Source organism: Puma concolor, chromosome B1, assembly GCF_028749965.1.
Source record: "Puma concolor isolate L17-30 chromosome B1, mPumCon1.1.hap2, whole genome shotgun sequence".
Lineage (NCBI taxonomy): Eukaryota > Metazoa > Chordata > Mammalia > Carnivora > Felidae > Puma > Puma concolor.
Genome location: NC_141670.1, coordinates 99,428,163 through 99,450,795, shown reverse-complemented (window position 1 = coordinate 99,450,795; position 22,633 = coordinate 99,428,163).

The following is a 22,633-nucleotide window of genomic DNA, read 5'->3' as shown; positions in this document are numbered from 1 at the left end:
GCTTCCAAAGATTTATTGAGATACATGTGTTCTCTGAATTGTCCCTTCCTTGGGTCTACTTTTCATGTATTTGGCAGCTCTTCTTTGCAAACTGTGGACTGAATTGTAAAAACGTTATTTCTTTTCTTTTTCATTGGTTTCAGGGGGAAAAATGAGGTAGAGATACTTTTGTCTATCTTTTTTTCCCACATAAAAATCAAGAACAATTTTAAGCCATGCAACTACATTTTCTCCATGCCTAATTAAGGAGGTAGGTTAACTTCTGTTTTTGGAAGGAAAAAGAGAAAGAGACTGAAACAGAGAAAAGACAGAGATGCTAGCTTTGTCTGGTTATATTCTTATATATCAAAAGGCCTAGAAATGTTTCACTGTGAATTTTCACTTCATTATCACTGAAATAGTGAAATGCATGAAAAAGTTAAAAATGAATCAGTTTGGCTAGTACTAGAAGTATGGGGTTTTAAAAATAAGTCACGAGATAAGAAAAGATAGTATACAGCTAAAAGTTTTTTACATATTCTGATTCTTTTAAAGCATTTCATTCAGCGATATTTGATGTGATAAATTTTATAAACAAAGAAAGGCCACCATGTTCTTTCAGAGACTGGCAGACCAAACTGGCATTAAATTAAAACCCACAGGAAAGTTCTTCAAACCAGTGACCATGTCAAAATTAAATAAATGGATTTTCACAACCTGGGCTAACACAGATGGCACATTTGGCATCTTGAGAAGCTCTATCAGTATCACACATGAGCCATTCCAAATGTTAGGCAAGATATATTCATTAAGGGTAACCCAGAGAACACCAGCCAGAAGTATAGGGAAATTGTCTTTACCATACAAATTCATGCTGAGGTACATGCAAGGAATCTAAGACATTAGTATAGCAGACTATCTTGAAAACAATTTTTTTTTTTCCTGGCCACTCTGTTCTTGATTTATTCCAAGGCTCTACTGAAAACAACGTGTAGAAATATACTGAGAAACTGCAGAAAAGTTTCACAATTTTGGCATAAAGTAATTATCCAGTTTTTAATGCTTTTAAAAAATATTTTTAAAAATTTTCTGCCTTGTTTAAAAAGATGACATGATTTCAAGTGGCTTTTAGAGATATGTAATATTTGATATTACATATCAAAAGTAGAATACAATTAAGAAACAACAAAAATAAAATGAAAATAAGTGACAGAGTTTCAAAAGTCAAGATACTACATGACACAATATTCCATACTTGTATATTATTATATATTAGGAAGTCCATAAATTTAACAGAATAGAAAGCCAATTTTTGACTAGCCATCCAAATAAATGGTATGACCTAAAAAATACGATGTTTGAAGATGGTGCATGGTTTAAAGACACCATTTGCTATATAATTCCTTGTCTTTTGCATTCTCATCAATAACTCCTTAATTTTGAAACTGATATCTGCAACTCACACAACTCCAAAACCATTTTCATCACTGGAACTTAACGTTTATTTGTTTGAGCGATTGATATATTCTCAGATAATGGAACACACTCTCTGTTAGGGTGGAACTCATGATACTCTGCTCATCTTTATATCCCAAGTTGCTAGCACAGTTCTACCATTTCTCCCTTTGTTAATATATCATGATGTTTACTTAATATGTTTGGATACTATTAAATAATATATCTGTAATTTAGATTATGTACATAACTATTTCTTCTATGATACATGTATTCCTGAACATTTTGTACTATGCAAAATTATTAATTAAAATAACACAGCATGCTGAAGAGAGCTATGGACAAACCACTTAAAATATACACAACTTTGTGGGGCGCCTGGGTGGCGCAGTCAGTTGAGCGTCGGACTTCAGCCAGGTCACGATCTCGCGGTCCGTGAGTTCGAGCCCCGCGTCAGGCTCTGGGCTGATGGCTCAGAGCCTGGAGCCTGTTTCCGATTCTGTGTCTCCCTCTCTCTCTGCCCCTCCCCCGTTCATGCTCTGTCTCTCTCTGTCCCCAAAAAATAAATAAACGTTTAAAAAAAAAATTTAAAAAAAAAATATACACAACTTTGTAACCTGATTCTAACTAAAAACAACATTAAAAATAAATATACGACATAATAAGTTACATTTTTTAATGTTTATTTAATTTTGAGAGAGAGAGACAGAGACAGAGACAGAGCATTAGTGAGGAAGGGACAGAGAGAGAGAGGAAGACACAGAATCCGAAGCAGGCTCCAGGCTCTGAGCTCTCTCAGTACAGAGCCAGACACGGGGCTGGAACTCATGGACCACGAGATTATGACCTGAGCTGAAGTCAGAAACTCAACCAACTGAGCCACCCAGGTGCCCCTATAATAAATTACACTTTTAGAAACGTAAAGGGAGTTTGAGGTAAGGAGATATAAGGATAGATAGAATCTGTTAAATTAATGAGAAAGCAAACAAAAATATAAAAAGATAAGGGATAAAGGAGCAAGAAGCACTTTCAAAATAGGAGATATGTTCAAACTAAGTCTAAATCTGGCTGGTGCTTTAAGTTGTGTAAATAAGCATACTTTGCATTCAGCTGCCATTATTGAAGGCACAGACCATGAGCACGCAAGAAAAAGGGTCCTGTGTGTGTTGACATGCAGGCATTGCTACAGTACCAATACTTTTTTATGGTGATAGACTTTATTTTTAGGTAGAACATGGCGAACCTTGATGGCTCAGTCAGGTAAGTGCCCCACTCTTGACTATTGCTCAGGTCATGATCTCAGGGTTCTTGGGATCCAGCCCCATTTGGAACTCTGTGCTGACAGCACGGAGCTTGCTTGGGATTCTCTCTCTCTGCCACTCCCCTGTTCACTTGTGCTCTCCCGCCCCCCAACATAAATAAATGAACATTTAACAAAATTAATTAATCAAGGTAGAACAATAGGTGAAGTATTTTTACTACAAAGGAAGACTGATAAAACTCTACATTCATGGGAAAGGGTATAGGAAAAAAGTCACTGGATGCTGATCAAAAATTAGTTATTGAACACCATTCAGTGTAGAGAAGTCAAAGCTGTGGGGCCACATAAAATGACACAGTCCATCCTGCAATGAGAGGAAATATGCCCCAAGGAACATCCTGAAAAGAAGCTAAAGAAACCAGATCAGATGAATACAGAGAGGAAAGAGGAAACTGGGATGTGTTATCAAAATCTCATGTCTTAGACATAGCAAGTGTCGTCTACTTATGTTAATTCTAATAAAGTAAATATATTTTTTATTCTAAGTTGTGGGCTAAATTGTTCTCAACAAATCTTTCATGTATCTTCCTAAACTCCTGGGTTGGCTATTACTTTAGCCTTCTTGACATGCTGCCTTTCTCCATTTTCCCAGTAACAGGCCACATACCATTGATCTCAGAGGAGAGCATGTGATTCAGGCCTGGCCAGTTGTATATCCCTGTCCACCGGGTTTCATACAGGGAGAGCAAGCAACATAGTTCTAGTCAACTAGTACTGTTTCCCAAGATTGTTCTCCACTTAACCCAGTAAAGTAAATGCCGTTGCTTCTTAAGTCACAGAGCGAGGATGTCAATGTAGGGTTGTCCCATTTGTGATAAAACCTATGCAAGAGAATTTATCTAGGCAAAGACAAACAGAACTGAGTAACAAAGAGATAAGTAACAGAAAGCCATAGGGAGACAGAGAGAAAGAGAGATAGAGATTCTGGCAACACAAGTTCCCTCTTCCTAAAATCCCAAGTTGCCCCAGATCCTACAGTTCTTTCTCTGCCCTATAAATCTCAGTAGTCTTCCAAACAATTATCATTTTATTCTTAAACTAGTTTTATTTGAATGTGAAAATGTTCAGAATGATCCCAAGTTAAAGAAACCCATTTCAGGGCGCCTGGGTGGCTCAGTCGGTTGGGCGTCCGACTTCGGCTCAGGTCATGATCTCTTGGTCCGTGAGCTCGAGCCCCGTGTCTGGCTCTGTGCTGACAGTTCAGAGCCTGGAGCCTGTTTCAGATTCTGTGTCTCCCTCTCTCTCTGACCTTCCCCCATTCATGCTCTGTCTCTCTCTGTCTCAAAAATGAATAAACGTTAAAAAAAATTAAAAAAAAAAAAAAGAAAGAAACCCATTTCATTTCATGCCTGCGTTCTGGGCCAGATGGATATTGCCTGACAACGTTAGTTGATTCTGGTGCCTCTGTTAGGCAAAACAAAGCAAAAGAACACAACAGAGGATCTAATCAGATGGGGAAAGTTAAGCTATAAAACTGGACCTCCTAATTAGATTTAAAATATATATGTACAAATGGTTGGCCCTCTTTCTTTCTTTTTTTTTAATGTTTATTTATTTTGAGAAAAACTGAGAGCAAGCAAGTGGGGGAGGGCACAGAGAGAGATAGGGAGAGAGAGAACTCCAAGTAGACTCTGCACTGTCATTGCAGAGCCTGACACAGGGATCAAACTCACAAACCATGAGATCATGACCTGAGCCGAAATCAAGAGATGGGCCGCTTAAGTGACTGAGCCACACAGGCGCCACTTTGCCCCTCTTTCTAGACATGCTAATTATTAATCTCAAAGGATGGAAAGCAGGATGGCATTTTTTAATATTTCCCAAGTGATTTTTATTACTCATCTAATACTCAGCTTTGTCTCCTCCCCTAAGAAGAATTGCACTATAAAATGTTTCTTTATAAAGACTACTTCTACCTTTTGATACTTATACTTTTATAATTTACTGTATAATCTGTTAAGAGCTATACTGTTTCAAGACTCAACAAGTTTCCCCAATTAATCAAAAATAGAAACATAAGTGAAATAGTAAAATGATAATAGAAAAAAATAAGGGAAATCAGTAAAATGATTTGAAAATAAATATTTATGGCCTTGTCTAGATTTCTTTTTTGGTCATAAGCAGAATAAAATAAGAAGTAAAAAATCTGAAACACAGTAGAAAATATTATTGCAAATTATTCAAGATGTAGTGTGATTTAACAGAACTAAAATGTCACATTGCTGTGATATGCAAGTGTGAAACTGCAATAAAAATTAGCTGTGTTTTAATGAAATGTTATAGTATTTTTCCAAACTGCAGTACCCAGGACTCAAGAGCTTAGCTGTGACACCAGCAAAACATGAACTGCTTGGTTTATGTCCATCAATCAAATCACACTCTCAGTTCCTTCCAGAGCATTCCTTTTGTTCCATATGTATTTCCAAACTGCTAACAAAGGGCAGTTTTTTGTGGTGGTTGCTGCTACAACAATGAGTTTGAATATCTAGTAACACTGGCTGCTGGTTACCATGCAGAAAACTGTTTTCTACATGACATTGCTGTTGGCAAAAGGCTGTTGTTACATTTTATGGAGTCTCAGATACATATGGTATTTATATTTTATCCAAAATTGTGCTGCATCTTAAAATTGCTATTGGCTAGGCTTGACTGAGGGTTAAAGAAATTCATCAGTTAAAAATTAGCCTCACAGAATAGCGTAGTGACTTGGATATTGTACTGAAGGCATTACCAGAGGAGCATAAACCCTCCATGCTTAGATAAAACTACTGAAAGAACATTTGAGAAAAAAACATGGATCCAACTCTTTGTTTCAAAACCTTCCATAGACACCTGCCAGGAGATCCAGAAGGTGTAAGGATCAAATGATTATTAAATTGCAAAATGATTATCAGAGATCTAGAAGAAAGTAACAGGCAATAGTGTAACATTCTCTGTAGAACTGCTGCCCAAGAAAAAATAATGTGTAAAAAAACAGACACATCAATGATTTAGAGTAAAAGGTCACTCTGAATAGCTGCTTCTGAAAGCTAAGAGGTGTCTTAAGTATCTTCATCAAAATATTTTGTTTGTAATTTCCTTTGTACATATGCATAATAACGATAGTTGATAATATAACACTGTATGTTAACTAACTGGAATTAAAATAGAAACTTAAAAAGCCAAAAACAATTTTTAAAGAAACAAAATAAACAGAGCAAAGGAAAAAAGTGAGAGGCAAACAGAGAAAAAGACTCTTAACTATGAAGAACAAACTGATGGTTACCAGGGGGGAGAGGGGTAGAGGACAGGGGATGGGGATTAGGAGTGCAATTGTCAAGGTCAGCACCAGGTGTTATACTGAAGTATTGAATCACTATATTTTATACCTAAAACTAATATTATACTGTACACTAACTAGAATTTAAGTAAAATCTTGAAAAAAATAAATAAAATTCAGTTTAATCTTACAAGAACAGATATGATCATAGAAACTATTAAAACACATGTTTACATGGCACTGGCCTTCTAAAGTACTGTGGGGCGATTTCAGGAACTTGAAGAAATCGTCTATTTTTCCTTTGCTTTATTTCCTCAAAAAATAAATCCTAAGTCTAAAAAAAACAAAAACAAAAAGAGAATGATAATTGATAAAAATAAATGCATAAGTAAATATAAATTAACATTTAAGAAGTGTTTATTATAAGGGGTGCCTGGGTGGACTCAGTCAGTTAAGTCCGACTCTTGATGTCAGCTCACATCGTGATCTCATGGTTTGGGAGTTTGAGCCTGGCATAGGGCTCTTGGCTGAAAGCTTAGAGCCTGCTTGGGTTTCCCTCTCTCCATCTCTCTCTGCCCCTCCCCACTTTCTCTCTCTCTCTCTCTCTCTCTCTCTCTCTCTCTCTCTCACTCTTTTTAGAAAAAAATCTTTAGTATAAGAGCCCACAAATCAGTATGTAAATTTGCTATTTGATAAATAATAAAATTTTATCAAAAATTTATAATGTACAGTAAAAAATGGAAAATATGTGTGAAAAAATAGCTATATATCAAGGCATACATACAAGTTGTAAACCCTAATACCTGGGAAAACTGACTTCTAAATACTAGGTAATTGTTACAGTCCCAGGGTCATACTTCCAAAGGAAAATAATTTCAGTATGCAGAAGAGACATTTTTATGCATTTATTTTAAAATTTTAATTTAACTGTAAATGCTCCCAGGTATATAAAAAATAGTAATTTACCTACATTTATTATTAAATCTGAAACTCTGTCAAAAGTTTTAAAAAGCTTATTTCAAAATGCAAACTACCACTACCCAAGGAGAAAATTTTAGGAAATATCTAGGATTCACACTCTTAGGAACAAATAGTAATTTCAGAACTTTTACTTTTTCTTCTGGAAGGAATGTCCCCTTGGATGTAGAATGATATTTCCAGATTTATATTTAGATTCAAAACCATATATACGGGGCTTGATATTAAATAATCTACCATGATATTGACTATTGCTTATCCTGTTTAATGTTTAAAATAAAAAGTGATTACAGTAGTTAATAAACCATAAGAGGCTTGCAAGAGGTTATTTTTAATTCAAAGACAGAGAAATTTATCTCCATTATTGATTTTTCAGATATTCTGAACCACTGCTGAAGAAATGTTCTTACATGAATACTTAGTATGCCCACTATTTATGTAAGTTTCTCTGAATGTGAAGGATAAAAGATTTCAAGAAAAAGACTCTAAGAAAACAGTGATATAGGTGTGAAAACAGGAGACTTCACGTCACCTAACCCAGAACTCTAGTCCTGTTCCCACAGTACAGTAGTCTTTATTGGTTCCACCTCAATGGGTTAAACTATAACAGCTTTGGAAAAGCTGTAGTAAAATGTGACAGCATACAATGAGATTTATTTTGACATTTAAACGGTTATGTTAGCATTTTATTTATTCTTTGGTTTCTTAAAAAAATAATAATAATTCTATCAAGGGGCATCTGGGTCAGTTAAGTGGCCCAGCTTGATTTCAGCATAGGTCATGATCTCATGGTTTGTGGGTTCGAGCCCCACATTGGGATCCTCTGTCCCCCTCTCTCTCTGCCCCTCCCCACCTCTTCTGCTCTTTCTCTTTCAAAATAAATAAATAAACTGAAAAAAATATATCAAAACAAATAAGGTCACTCTCAAATAAAAAGAAGACCCCAATCTCCACCCATTTATATTTCATCTTAAAGAATTAGGAATGGTGCTATATAATGCAGTATTAAAGAAAAGATGAAAAAGGATAACAGAAAGTGTAAAGCTGATAAATAGAAGATAATGTATCCTCACTGGTTCATCTCTTATTGTGGGAAAAGGTAAAAGATTGTGATATGGAGAATTGGAAACCTCCTGAGAATCCTGTTATGTTGTGCTTAAGAGACTTGCTACACCATGACAGGATGTAGCATTTTTGAGATAATTAGTATAAGAATGTGTTTTTTAATACATGGGAGCAAATGATAAGATGAAGGTAAATAAATCAAAGAGCAATGTGATAATGGGAAGATAGCAAAAGGAAACTTTTCTATTTAAAAGCCAGGACTATCAAACTGCACTCAATCAACATTCCTTGAATAAATTAATAAATCAACTTATACAAAATTAAACAGAAATGGCAAGAAAGAATTTTTTTTAATTTTTATTTATTTATTTTGAGAGAGAGAGAGAGAGAGAGTAGGAGAGGGTCAGAGAGAGAGGGAAACAGAGAACCCCAAGCAGGTTTCATGCTACTAGCACAGAGCCCCATGTGGGACTCAAACCCACTAACTGTTGGATCATCACCTGAGCTAAGAGTCTGATGCTTAACCAACTGAACCACCCAGGAGCCCTGCATGAAAGAATCTTATTAACATTCCTTTCTAAATAAAATGCTAAGGGAGTTCTTTCAAACAATTATGACAATTATGATGACTATTTTGCTATTAAACAGTTTTGTAACATAGATAATTTTAACTCCCTTTATCATTCAAGAACAACTCTAATATACAACTTTGAAGTATATAGCACTACAACAAACAATGGTTTTATTTGCTTATTAATAAAACATAAGTCATGCTAAATAAAATCTTAATTTATAACCCCAAATGATATTTAACCTGATGCTACAAAATCGAGAATCACGTACCTTGGGAATACAAGATAGTTTCATTTTAGGAAATCATAAAATTAATACACCAAAGAAGGAAAATATAAGTAAAAGACAATAGATGATAAATTAAAATGTAATTCTAAACCATGCTCAATAAAAATCCTTTTTACAGTAACCTGGCTGGCTCAGTCAGTAGAGTATGAGACTCTTGACTCAGAGGTTGAAGGCGTTCAAGCCCCACACTGGGTGTAGAGATTACTTAAAAATAAAATCTTGTTAAAAATCCTTTTCACATTAAAAATATTTTAAAACTCTATATGGCTATGTCTATTCACAAACCTCACATGAATAGACAATGAAAAATAAACAGTGAAGCTGCCATTAGAAAACAAGTAAAGGCATTTCTTCACTGGATTATTTATTTTTTGGGTGTTGAGTTTGATAAGTTCTTTGTAGATTTTGTATACTAACCCTTTATCTGATATATCATTTGCAAATATCTTCTCCCATTCTGTCGGTTGCCTTTTAGTTTTGCTGATTGTTTCCTTTGTTGTGCAGAAGCTTTTTATTTTGATGGAGAACAAACTGAGAGTTGCTGGAGGGGTTGTGGGAGGGGGGATGGGCTACATGGGTAAGGGGCATTAAGGAATCTACTCCTGAAATCATTGCTTCACTATATACTAACTAATTTGGATGTAAATTTAACAAAAAATAAAAAATAAAGTTAAATTATAAAAAAAAGAAAACAAGCAAGGGCAGAAACAGCTTCCAAAATTAGAAATGCAAAAGGACAAAGAATAATGTTTCTTTCTCCTTCTCTGTTGTTTTTTTTTTTTTTTTCTATTAAGTAAAACATGTGGAAAATGAAATTTTCAGAACTATTATACAAGAAGGCATAAAATTATACCTAGGAATAAATTTAACCAAGGAGGTAAAAGACTATACTATGAAAACTATAGAACATTAATAAAAGAAATAAAGAATAACACAAAAATATTCTATGTGCACAGACAGGAAGAATCAGTATTGTTAAGATGCCCATACTGCCCAAAGCAATTTACAGATTCAGTGCAGTTCCCATCAAAATATCAATAGTACTTTTCTCAGACTGGAACAAATAATCTTAAAATTTCTATGAAACCACAAAAGATCCCAAATAGCCAAAGCAATCTTGGAAAAGAATAACCAAATTAGAAGTATTACAATTCTAGATTTCAAGATACACTCCAAAACTATAATAAGCAAAACAATGTGATACTGGCACAAAAATAGGCATAGACCAAAGAAATAAGATAGAAAACCAAGAAATAAACCCATGATTATATGGCCAAATTAATCTATGACAAAGGAGTCAGGAATATACAAGGAGGTAAAGACAGTCTCTTCAATAAATGGTGTAGGGAAAAGTGGACAGCTACATGCAAAAGAATGAAACTGGACCACTTTTATATACCATATACAAAAATAAACTCAAAATGGATTAAAGACCCAATTGTGAGACCTGAAACCATTAAACTCCTAAAAGAAAAACCTAGGCAGTAATCTCTTTGACATTGGCCTTAGCAACATATATATGGGTATGTCTCCTCAAGCAAGGAAACAAAAGCAAAAATAAACTATTGAGACTTCACCAAAATAAAAAGCTTTTTTATAGCAGGGGAAACCATGAACAATACAAAAGTGAACCTACTGATGGGAGAAGATATTTGCAAATAATATAACTGATAAAGGGTTAACATCCAAAATATACAAAGAACATATACTACTAAATAACAAGAAAAATTAACCCGATGAAACATGGCTAAAGGACTTGAATAGACATTTTTGCAAAGAAGACATACAGATGACTAACAGACACACGAAAAGATGCTCAACATCATTAGTCATCAGAGATGTTCAAATCGAAACAAAAATAAAGTATCACCTCACACCCGTCAGAATGGCTACAGTCAAAAAGACAAGAAATAACAAGCGTTGGTTAGGATGTGGAGAAAAGGAAACCCTTGTGCACTGTTGGTGGTAATGTACATTGGTACAATCACTGTTGCAGAGTATGGAGGTTCTTCAAAATGTTAGAAATAGAAACATCATATGATTGAGTAATTCCACTATTGGTATTTACCAAGAGTAAACAAAAAAAAAAAAAAAAAGAAACGTAAATTTGAAAAGATATATGCACTTTTATGTTTACTGCAGCATTAGTTATAATAGCCAAGATAGGGAAGCAACTTCAGTGTCTATCAATAGATGAATGGATAAAGATGTCATTAATATATATATACATACATATATATATATATAAAACAAAGGCATATATAAATATATATACACATATATGAAGAAGATATATATGTGTGTATATATATGTATTTATATATATAAAGATCATATAAAAAGAATGAGATCCGGTGTGACTAGGTGGTTCAGGCGGTTAAGTATCTGACTCTTAGTTTCAGCTTGGTTTATGATCTCACAGTTAGTGAGATGGAGCCCTGCATTGGGTTTCATGCTGACAGTGAGGAGCCTTCTTGGGATTCTCTCTCTCCCTCTCTCTGCCCCCTCCCCACTCGCTCTCTCTGTCTCTCTCTCAAAATAAATCAGTAAAAAACAAAAAAATATATAAAAAAAGAATGAGATGTTGTCATTTGCAACAACATGGGTGGACCTAGAGGATATTATGCCAACTGAAATAAATCAGACATAGGACAAATATCTCATGATTTCTCTTGTATGTGGAATCTAAAAATCAAATGAACAAACAAACAACCAAAAACAGAAACCAACTCATAAATATAGATAACAATCTGGTAGTTGCCAGAGGGGAGGGGGTTGAGGGAAAGGATAAATTAGGAGAAAGGATTAAAAGGTTCAAACTTTCAGTTATAAGATAAATAAGACATGGGGATACAATGTACAGCATTCAGCATTCAGGACTAAAATCTTACTTCCAGGAGGAAGTTGATCTCTAAATAGGGTATCAGAGCAGAGACAGAAGATGAAGGCAGGGGTTACAAATATCAAGGGAAGGAGTGTTGGAAATACCCAGACTATGACATGAGCAGCTCAAGGCAAGTTTCCCTCAATTACTGAGAGCAGGCAAACTTCTAGGTGATATTAGTTTCACTTTACTGAGAAAGATTTCACTGTCTCTCCATCCACGTTTGCTCAAACTTTAAATTACCATGTTTTCCTAAACAATATTTTTAAGGAATTTTTCTCAATATGCTTGGCAGTATATCTTGCCCCAGGTACTTATTACATGTTAATAGCAACTTTTTCCATTTGCTCAGTGCTTTGTTTCTCCAAAAACTGAGACTTATATTCTGCTCATTGAAACTTGTGAATATGTTATTTTGGTTTATCAGTAACATGCCAGTTGAAGCTCTGCATTTTGGCATATGTGTGTTGTGTCAGACTTCTGCTCCTATTATAATAGGGGGTGGGTTTTATACTCAACTTGGTAGAAGGAGAATAGATTTCTTAGAAAGCCAATTACAAAAGAATCCATTACTAAGTAGAACAGACACATTAAATGTCACTCTATGGTGACCAATAAATATTTTTTGCATGACATTTGAGTTGCAGGAACAGGTTTTCCTACATCAGATCAAGACTATACTTAACAGGGTTGGCTGGAAATCAATTCTGAGTCATTGTAGACAGCCCCCTTCTCTCTCTTTCAAAGAAGAGACAACATTAAGAATCTTGGGGTAAGGTATTAGGACTTCAGCCCACTGCAGTTACCTCCAAATTGCTTACTTCCAAAATACATGTTTTATTTGAAGCATATTTGCTGTCCTTGGCATCTATTTTCTCTCTGCCAGAATCTCCCTCACAGGTTTTTTTGTTTTTTGTTTTGTTTTGTTTTTCCTGTTGCTTAGTTTCCTGTTTTAAGGCAATACCCAATTTGGAGGGCAATTATGTTCTTAGGGTCCTTCCTGGGAGCAGACCACAGATGTGCACCCACTTGAAACCTACTGTCCCTTGGGTCACAAAAAATATAATCATCTAGAACTTCCCTTTTTCTTCAAACATTTAGCTTCTTTCATTAGACAAACTGTCTGCTATGGTGAAGCCAGCTTTTGAAAAACAAAAACAAAAACAAATACAAAACAAAACAAAAAACAAACAAACAAACAAACAAAAACAACAGAGGCCTATTAATCTATCTGCTACTAGAAAAATAAAGCCCAAACTTGGAAAGTTGGGCTGAATTTAAGGCAGCATGCTCTCTTCATATCCTATACAAATTATTCTTTTGGTTGACTATCCTCCTTAGTCTTCCCTCTCCTCATTGCCTTTCATCCTTAATACATCACATCTTGGCTGGTGACCTGCTAAATCTCTCTTGAATCTGTCCACTTCTCTCCTTCTTTCAGGGAATTAACCTAGATTACATCTCATCTCTCACTAGGACTACTGCAGGTGTCTCTCTTCACTCTTGTCCTTCTTCAGAGAAGGAGAAATTTTTAAAATATAAATCTGGAGGCATCTGGGTGGCTCAGTCAGTTAAGCGTCTGATTCTTGATTTTAGCTCAACTCATGATCTCAGTGTTTGTAAGTTCAAGCCATGCATTGGGCTCTGTGTTGACAGTGCAGAGGGATTTTCTCTCTCTCCCTCTCTCTCTGACTCTCACTTGCTCTCTCTCTCTCTCTCTCTCAAAAATAAACATTAAAAAAAATCTAATTATTACCACATCTCCACCTTCCCACACATTCCTTGCTTAAAGACTGAATCATTTCTAAGTTCTTTAAGAATGAAGTGTAACAGAGGCACCTGGGTGGCTTGGTCAGTTAAGCATCCAACTTCAGCTCAGGACATGATCTGGTGGTTCATGGACACCCCCCTCCCCACCCTTGTCTAGCTTTGTACTGACAGCTCAGAGCCTAGAGTCTGCTTCAGTCTGTGTCTCCTTTTCTCTCTGCCCTTCTTCCGCTTGTGCTCTATCTCTCTCTGTCTCTCAAAAATGAACAAACTTAAACAAACAAAAAAAAAAAAATTAAAGAATAAAGCCCAACATTTTTGCCTGTAAGACCCTGGAGGGCTTGACCCTTCTCCAACACCTCAACTGATTTTGCACCGAACACCAACATTCTCTCTGCTTTCAGCAATATTGCTATCATTCACTCTCTATTGGGGCCATCACCCCTGTATCTGCTGAAACTCCTCCAGTTCTCTACCCACAACATCCACAGAGGGCTCATTTATCTGTTTTTCTCTCTTCTTGGAAGATCACTTCCTGTTTCACCCACATACATTCTATTCCTTCTTCAGTTCTCAGTTCAATCAACACTTCCACAGAAAGACTTCCCTGACTTTTTCTTTTCATGATTACATCTTACCTATTAAAACGACTCCACAGATTGCCAGCATTAATTAAAATGAATATTTTTTAAAATAAAATTTCTGTCATTTCGTAGGTGATAACTAAATATTTGTTAAAGGAAATAATGGTCACAACTGTGTAGAATGCAGTCACTATTTAGGTGATTGTTTGCAGTTACAGTTGTGATTACTTTTTTCTTCTTACGGGGCAAGAATGTGGAGTGGTATAGGTAAGTTAAAGGGAAAACAAGTATTCACACATTATGGGGACAATCCTAAAGAATATTAAGACTGTCTTCTCCTCTTGGTAAATGGGAAATAAACATAATTCTAAATATCCTTTATCATTATATACTAAATATATTTCAATTCAAAAAGAAAAATCAGTATTTGTGGCTTGTGTCTGAAAAAATAAAGTTAATGTTAACTAAGTATTTTTCTACTAAGTATGGTTAGAACCTATATTATTTAGACTTCTAAGTCCCAGGATTAGATGTTGAGAATAAATACACTAATAAAGAACCAGTTGTTTATTCCCAGGTAATAATACTGGAAGAATGACCCTATTCTGATTGATTTTAACTTGAAATAAGTGTGCAAAAAATTTCAGAATCTCAGTCAAACTTGAACTACTCGTCTTGGTATGCTACAACTACACTTTTCAAGTTATACCCTGAAACCCTCAACTCATCGTGGAAAGACAAGTTGAGGACCACACAGCCAAGCCACAGTTCAAAATAATAATAATAATAATAATAATAATAATAATAATAATAATGCCATTGATACTGCTATGTTCCACACCAAAGGAAGAGGCCATGAATGTATCTTGTTACTGAAACCTAGGTGGGATTACTAAGGGTTGATAATTGCTAATAACCATTCCCCTGTCACCAAATCAAAACATATGCATTCAATTTCCTTTCATAGAATATACAATTTGTTTAATTCTCATAGGCAGTTGGGGATATTTATAATAAGTGACACTGTACAACAGAATAAAACTAATTTTAAAACAACTCATTTCTCTTGTTTTAGTGAGTACTTGTCTGTAGGGAAGAGGATGTTTATAGAATGAACTAAAACTCAATAAAATATTTAACTTAATATTAAATCAGCACTTGTTTCAATAGTTCCCCTATAAATTTTATTGTTCCATATACAATAGTTTCCAAAAATAGTGTTTAGAAAAATGAGTCATATTTTTGAATTTATGAATATTTAGAATAGGAAATATTGAAAGGTTGACAAAAACATAATAGGAAAGTAATCCTTATCAAACCCTGTTTTCAAGTTCTGTTGATAAAATTCCTGGCTTGTTTTGATTGTTATTGAATATTACATTTTCCCACAGTTTTTATTTTATTGTTTTTCAGTCTAACAAAGGAAAATGACTATAAAGAATATTAATGTCATTCTTTCATAAAATGTAACAGTTTAAAAGAGAAAACTAGTTTTATATACTCTTACAGTATATAATCTTATTATATTGTTCTTTATTAATCTTATTTTCTTTTTTTTTTAATATATATCACATTTTCAACTACTTCCTTGGTGTTCGTCTCTCCTATAGTCTGTAAGTTCTTCAAGGGCAGGGCCATGAGTACCTTAATCAGCTACATATAATGGGTGATATAAAAATTGTTTGTGGAATGAATACATACATGATGAATGACTAATGAGTGAATTAATAAATTAGTAAGTACATAACCTCTACTCACCTTTTTTGGTAGTTTGTATCTATTTGATAAATTTTATTGTCAGGGGAGCCTTGATGGCTGTTGGTTAAGCATCCCAACTCTTGATCTCGGCTCAGGTCATGATCTCATGGTTCATGAAATGGAGCCTGGCATCAGGCTCTGTGCTGACAGCATAGAGCCTGCTTAGGATTCTCTCTCTCTCTCTCTCTCTCTCTCTCTCTCTCTGGCCCTGTCCCACTTACAATCTCTCATAAATAAACATTAAAACAAATTTTACTGTCAATTGCTGGATGTTGTGACTCAGAGTGTAAGATGAAGTGTCTATAAGGTAGATTAAATTAGTTGATCAGGTCCCATTTAAACTTGTTTTTACATTTCTAGACAGGATTTTCAAATAAAACTTATTCACCAGCATTTTAATCACATTGTAATTTTATTAATTTTTTAATTTTAAAATTACTATGAATTTATTCTTAAGCATTCATGTTTGGTAACTTAAACATGTTTCGAGACTAATTCATAGCTGGTTGTGAAACATTCTAAAATATTATGAATTGAAAATCTATATAATTTTTGTTTCTAAAAATATTCCTGTCTTTTGTTTAGACAGCAAAAGAAAAATATAAAAATTAGAATGTCAACTTTCTACGTTTCCATATAGCCATTAGATGATAAGTAAATATGAATAAGACTCCCAGTATGAATATGAATGTATAAGCTAAGGCATTCTCTCTTTTCATAGAAATCTCGAAATTGAAGAAGAAGACAAAAACTCAGACTCCATTTTCAGCAAAACTAGAAGATATGTCTATACTATTTGTATGGGCTGGTGAAAGCAGGTAAGTTCATGTAAACACCACCTGGTAAGAAATGTTAAGTGGAGGGAAGCAGAGGCAAATATGGACAGTGTTAAAATTCAAATATATTTCTGAAGCTGTGTGTCACACCCTGGGAAGCAAAACAGATGAAAGTTTTGGAGAAACAGAAGAGTTAGACCTATCAAAAGCAAAAATTATTCACATAGCAGTATTTGCAAGGAAGTATCTTTGTGGCATCTAAGAAGTATGTTTGTGGCATCTTAACTAAATTAAGGAAAACAATTATCTTGTAATACTACCCTGACCATTCCCCACAAGGGAAATATTTTAAAATAGCTGTTTTTAAGACACTAAAATATGCTTAAACTAGAAATAAAAAACAAGTGGTAAAGCATCTAGAAATACATGCAATAAGAAAAGGAATTAGAAGAAAGAATTACCAAATGAAGAACATTGATTAGAACAACATTACCAATAAATAGATGAAAATTGAGGAAAATAAATGCATTACAATAATTCAGTGAAATGCTATAGGAAGAAAATCCCTAAGACAAAAATGGGAGAGCTTGAGGAAGTAATAATGAGATATGAGAAGGTAGTAAAACAGAACCTAACAGAACTCTGTAAAATTTTTTTCTTAAATCACAGATAAACATAAAAATAGAATGAATGCAAGGGTGAAGAGACACTTTAGAAAAAAAAAGTGTACAGAAGTCACAATGAAGAAAAAAAGTACAATTGAAATAAATTTTTGTAAAAAAATTAATTAGAGGAAAAAGAGACATCAAAGGCAGGCAAGATGTTCTGGCATATGCATTTGTAAATCTTCAAAAAGAAAAACAAACTCATGTTACAGAGCAAATGTTTAATTATTCAAATAAGAAAAAAATCCCAAAATAAAAGAATGAGTTTATACATAAAAGGTTACCACATGCCATAAAATTTAAGCCATTATAGTCAACAGTAAGAAAAATATTAATAAAGTACTAGGTTTCCAAACTAAACAAATTTCCCTCTATAGAAAGGTAGCCTAAAAGTAATATAAATAAGAAAATTAAGTAATGATGGCCTTAAATTTCTCTATAGTGAAACCCAATGTCTGAAAAGAATGAATCAATCTCTTAAAGATATTCAAAGAAAGCAAATGTGGAATGTTTTAATTCAGAGAAAATGCCTTTTAGACATCAAAACTGAAGATAAAGTTGAACATGTAATATATCAGGACACAAGCTTTATTTGAGGAAAAAGAGGAAAAACTTCAGCCAATGAAAGAATAACTGGGCAATTATGGTAAAACACTGGTACTAAGCTTTAAATGTAATTAATAATAGACTATCAACTGGGGAGATGAGTTACAGAAAAAATAATTTATAACATTGTAAAATTATACAAATAACAAAAAGCATACATGTAAAAGTAATAAAAGCTTGGAAAATAATAGAACAAATTGTAGCTTAGTGTAGTTTAATACATGGGGCGCCTGGGTGGCGCAGTCGGTTAAGCGTCCGACTACAGCCAGGTCATGATCTCGCGGTCTGTGGGTTCGAGCCCCGCGTCAGGCTCTGGGCTGATGGCTCAGAGCCTGGAGCCTGTTTCCGATTCTGTGTCTCCCTCTCTCTCTGCCCCTCCCCCGTTCATGCTCTGTCTCGCTCTGTCCCAAAAATAAATAAAAAGTGTTGAAAAAAAAATTTAATACAGTATGTTACACTGCAAAAATGAAATCTGAAATATATTATTTTTGCCCAGTGGGGATAAAAAGTACAGAAATGAAGGACTGTATTAATTATGTAATTATACCCATTGAGACCATTTGCTAATGAAAATTGAAATATAGTAAATAAAACATAAACTATTTTTCTAGGAATTTAAAAATCTGTATTATCAAAAACTATGAAAGGTCATAACTCATTTAAGAAAAGAAAAAAGTGTTTACAACATTCTGGGAAATATTCATACAAAAAGAAAAGGATGAATCTTGGGAAGGGCAAGCTTTGGGGGCATTTTGACTTGCTCTATCCCCATCTTCTCCCAACAATTTCCAAGGAAAAATCTTGAAAGCCTGAAACCATTATGAAAATCAGCAGCCTAGCAGCCTCTAAAGGAGTTAAAATAGAATTAGAATTCTTACAAAACCCCTTTCTCAGAAGACTGCCATTATTTTTTCTGCCAGGAAATTATGCAGAAAAGCCTATTCTCAAAATGTGTCTTTGATTTGACCCAAGCTTATTTGACCCAAGTGATCAGTTATTTTCCCAAGGGGTATTAGTCAAAAAGTCTACAGTAAGGGCTTTAAAAAACTCCAACATATTCCTGGAAATCTAGAAGGCCACACAAGTGCATAGGTCTTTGCACATGACCAGGGAAACCATGAAGATCTGTGAAACAGGAAGTGAAGGGTAAGGCAGAGTTTATATTTCCTGGCTGGATGGTGAAGATCGGTCTCACATGTACCCAGAGCCACTTGGCAAAAGCTGGGAGACTGGTGTTGGGCATTCAAGAAAAACTCTGTGGAGTCACTAACTGATCCTAAGCAAACTGGCCAGGGATATCATTAGTCACACATGACAAAATCCTCCCTTTACAGTGTTAGTTCAGGAAAGTTACCAAACGAATGAACAGCAACAATAACAATACCAAACATAAAAGGCTATAAAAAACTATAATCGACTTTCAGAGTTGCCATATTGTATTATCTAAAATGTCCACTTTTTATCAAAAGATTACACAATATTCAAGTAAACAGTATAACAAAGACATAGAAAATAAAGAAACAGTTAAGATACTGTGCCTGAAACCAGAGACTACACAAAGACTTTAAATCAACTATTTTAACTATTTTCAAACAACTAAAGGACACCATGCTTAAAGAACTACAGGAAAGTTTGAGAACAATGTCTCATTAAACTGAGATTATCAGCAAGAAGAAAAATATAATGACACAAATAGAAATTCTGAAATCATAAAGCATATTCAATGAAAAATTCACTACAATCAATAGAATATTTGAGCAGGCAGAAGAAAGCATACAAAGACAAACTGAACAGAAGCCAATTGATATTATCCAGTCTGAGAAACAGAAGGCAAAAATAATAAAGAAAAATGAACACAATTGCACTGTGGGACTCTATAATATGTGCCAACATACATATAATGGGAGTTCCACAAGGATAGACAACAAAAAAATGGGCCAGAAGTAATGTCTGAAGAAATAATAGTCGTAACTTCTAAAAAACCCAACAATTCCACGAAAGATAAACTCAAAAAGATCCATGTATAGAAATATCATAATCTAAATATTGGAAGACAAGACAAAAAATCTTGAAAGACATAGAAAGAAACAACTTGTCATATACAAGGGAACTCCCATAAAATTAATAGCTGATTTCAAATTAGAAACCACCGAAGCCATAAAACAATTTCATGATATCCAAAGTGCTGAACAAAAGAAGATTGTCAACCAACAATCCTATATTAGCAAAACTATCTTTCAAAATGAACTATAAATTAAAACATTCTCAATAAACAGAAACTGTGAGAATTGATCTCTACCAGTTCTTACTAACAAGAAATACTAAAGAAAGTTTTAGTTTTCATTTTTGAAATGAAAAGACACTAAAAAATAGCATGAATATAAATGAAAAAATAAATTATACTGGTAAAGATAACTACACATGGTAAATATGAAAGACACTATTAATGTTTTTTCTGTAATATTATTTTATCCTACAGTATTTAAAAGACGACTTATAAAGCAATAATTATAAATCTGTGATGATGGACATAGCATATGAAGCAATGTATATGCAACATAAAAAGATGTAATTTGTGTGACAATAGCAGATCAAAGAAGTCGGAGGGAGTGGAGCTATACAGCGGCAAGGTTCTGGTACACTATTGAAATTATTTTCTTTTAAGGTTTATTTATTTATTTTTAGAGAAAGAGAGAGAGAGAGAGAACACAGAAGAGGGGCAGAGAGAGAGAGGTAGAGAAAGAATCGCAAGCAGGCTTCATGCTGTAGGTCCAGAGCCTCACTCCGACCTCAATCTCAAGAAACATGAGATCATGACCTGGGCTGAAATCAAGAGTTGGATGCTTAACCAACTGAGCCACACAGGTGCCCCGTTTTCTTATACAGTTTTTTTTTCTTAAGTTTATTTGTAGAAGATCTTATTTACAAATGATACGCAATGCATAATATCTAAATCGTAAATTTAACAAGAAGAAAGAAATTTGTAATGGAAACTTGAAAACTCCTTGGCATCCACAAAAGACTTAGAAAAATGACAACAATAATCTTGGTTACAATACATAATGTCATACTAACAGAAGTATTCCCAAATTATGTTATAATTTTAATGTGATCTCAATAAAAATATCAATATATCTTTTCCCTTGAACTAGACAAAGTAATTCTAAAGTTTATATAGAAAACTAAAAATTTAGAAAATAGCTCCAAAGGAGTAAGAAAAAGTAATAAAGACTAGATATACCAATTACTAGAACATATTATAAAATCTCCATTATTAAAATAGTGCTAAATTAGAGTATGATTAATCAGACAAACTGACAGAACAGAGGACAAAGTTCAGAAATAATCTCTATACAAACATGACTTTATGATAAAAGCGGTCTTTAAAAATAAGTTGGAAAAATACTGCCTATTCAATAAAATTGAATAAAAATTGTTAAGACAACTAAAAAACAATCTGTGAGAAAATAATTAGATAGATCCATACTTCATACAAGGATGAATTCCAAATGAAAAAAAAAAACACAGACAAATAAGAATGAACCAAGGAGAATATTTTATAACTTTGGAGAAGCTAATTCTAACTAAAATCCAACAATTGGAAAATATAATTTTGATAATATTTACTACATTAAAAATAGCTCTTGCATCAGAAAGTAACAAACAATAATGAAAAACTTAAAAACACAAAAACAAATGATAAAATGAGAAATAAGTGCATGCCTCTCATATGACAAAAGGTTTATCTCCCTGATATATACATACTTGCTACAAATTCATAAGAAATAAAATTTTAAAACCATCAATAACAATGATTTAAGGAATGCAAACACAGTAGTCAAAATGATCCTTTTAAGCATAAATCACTTTACCCTTCTGCTCAATCATCTCCAGTAGCATAAAAACCAAAGTCCTTAAAATGACCTATAGAGCTCTATATAATTAGAAATTATCCCTCTGTGCCCTCATCTCCTACTAGCTTTGCTTCACTCAATCTTTTTTCGGACACACTAATCTTTGTAGCTCTTTTAGCACCGAGTGTATTCTACTCAGGTGTTTGGCATTTGCTGTTTCTGTTTTCTGGAATGTTCTTCCTGAATATCCACATGACTCACCACCTCACTTCCTCTATTCTATGCTTCCAGATTACATTTTATAACTGCAAACCAGCTTCATCCTATTATCTACATATCTCTCCCCTGCTTTATTTTTCTCTATGGCAGGAATCCATGACTTAAACACCTGTATTTTATTAATCTGTTTCTTATCTTTTTATACCTACTAGAATTGTATATTTAAATAAGGAAAAGTTTTATTACTGTGTTCATTTCCAATTTCTCTAGCACTTAGAATGACTGCTACATAAGTGTTCAAAATTATTTGTTTGAATGTATGAAAGAATGAATAGATAATTCATGCAAAAAGACAGTCATTCTGAAATATAGGAAAAGCTATTTGATTTCATTCATATTAATCAATGAAAATGCAAATTAAAACTCCATTGTAATACAACTGTTAAAAATCTGATACAGGGGCGCCTGGGTGGCGCAGTCGGTTAAGCGTCCGACTTCAGCCAGGTCATGATCTCGCGGTCCGTGAGTTCGAGCCCCGCGTCAGTCTCTGGGCTGATGGCTCAGAGCCTGGAGCCTGTTTCCGATTCTGTGTCTCCCTCTCT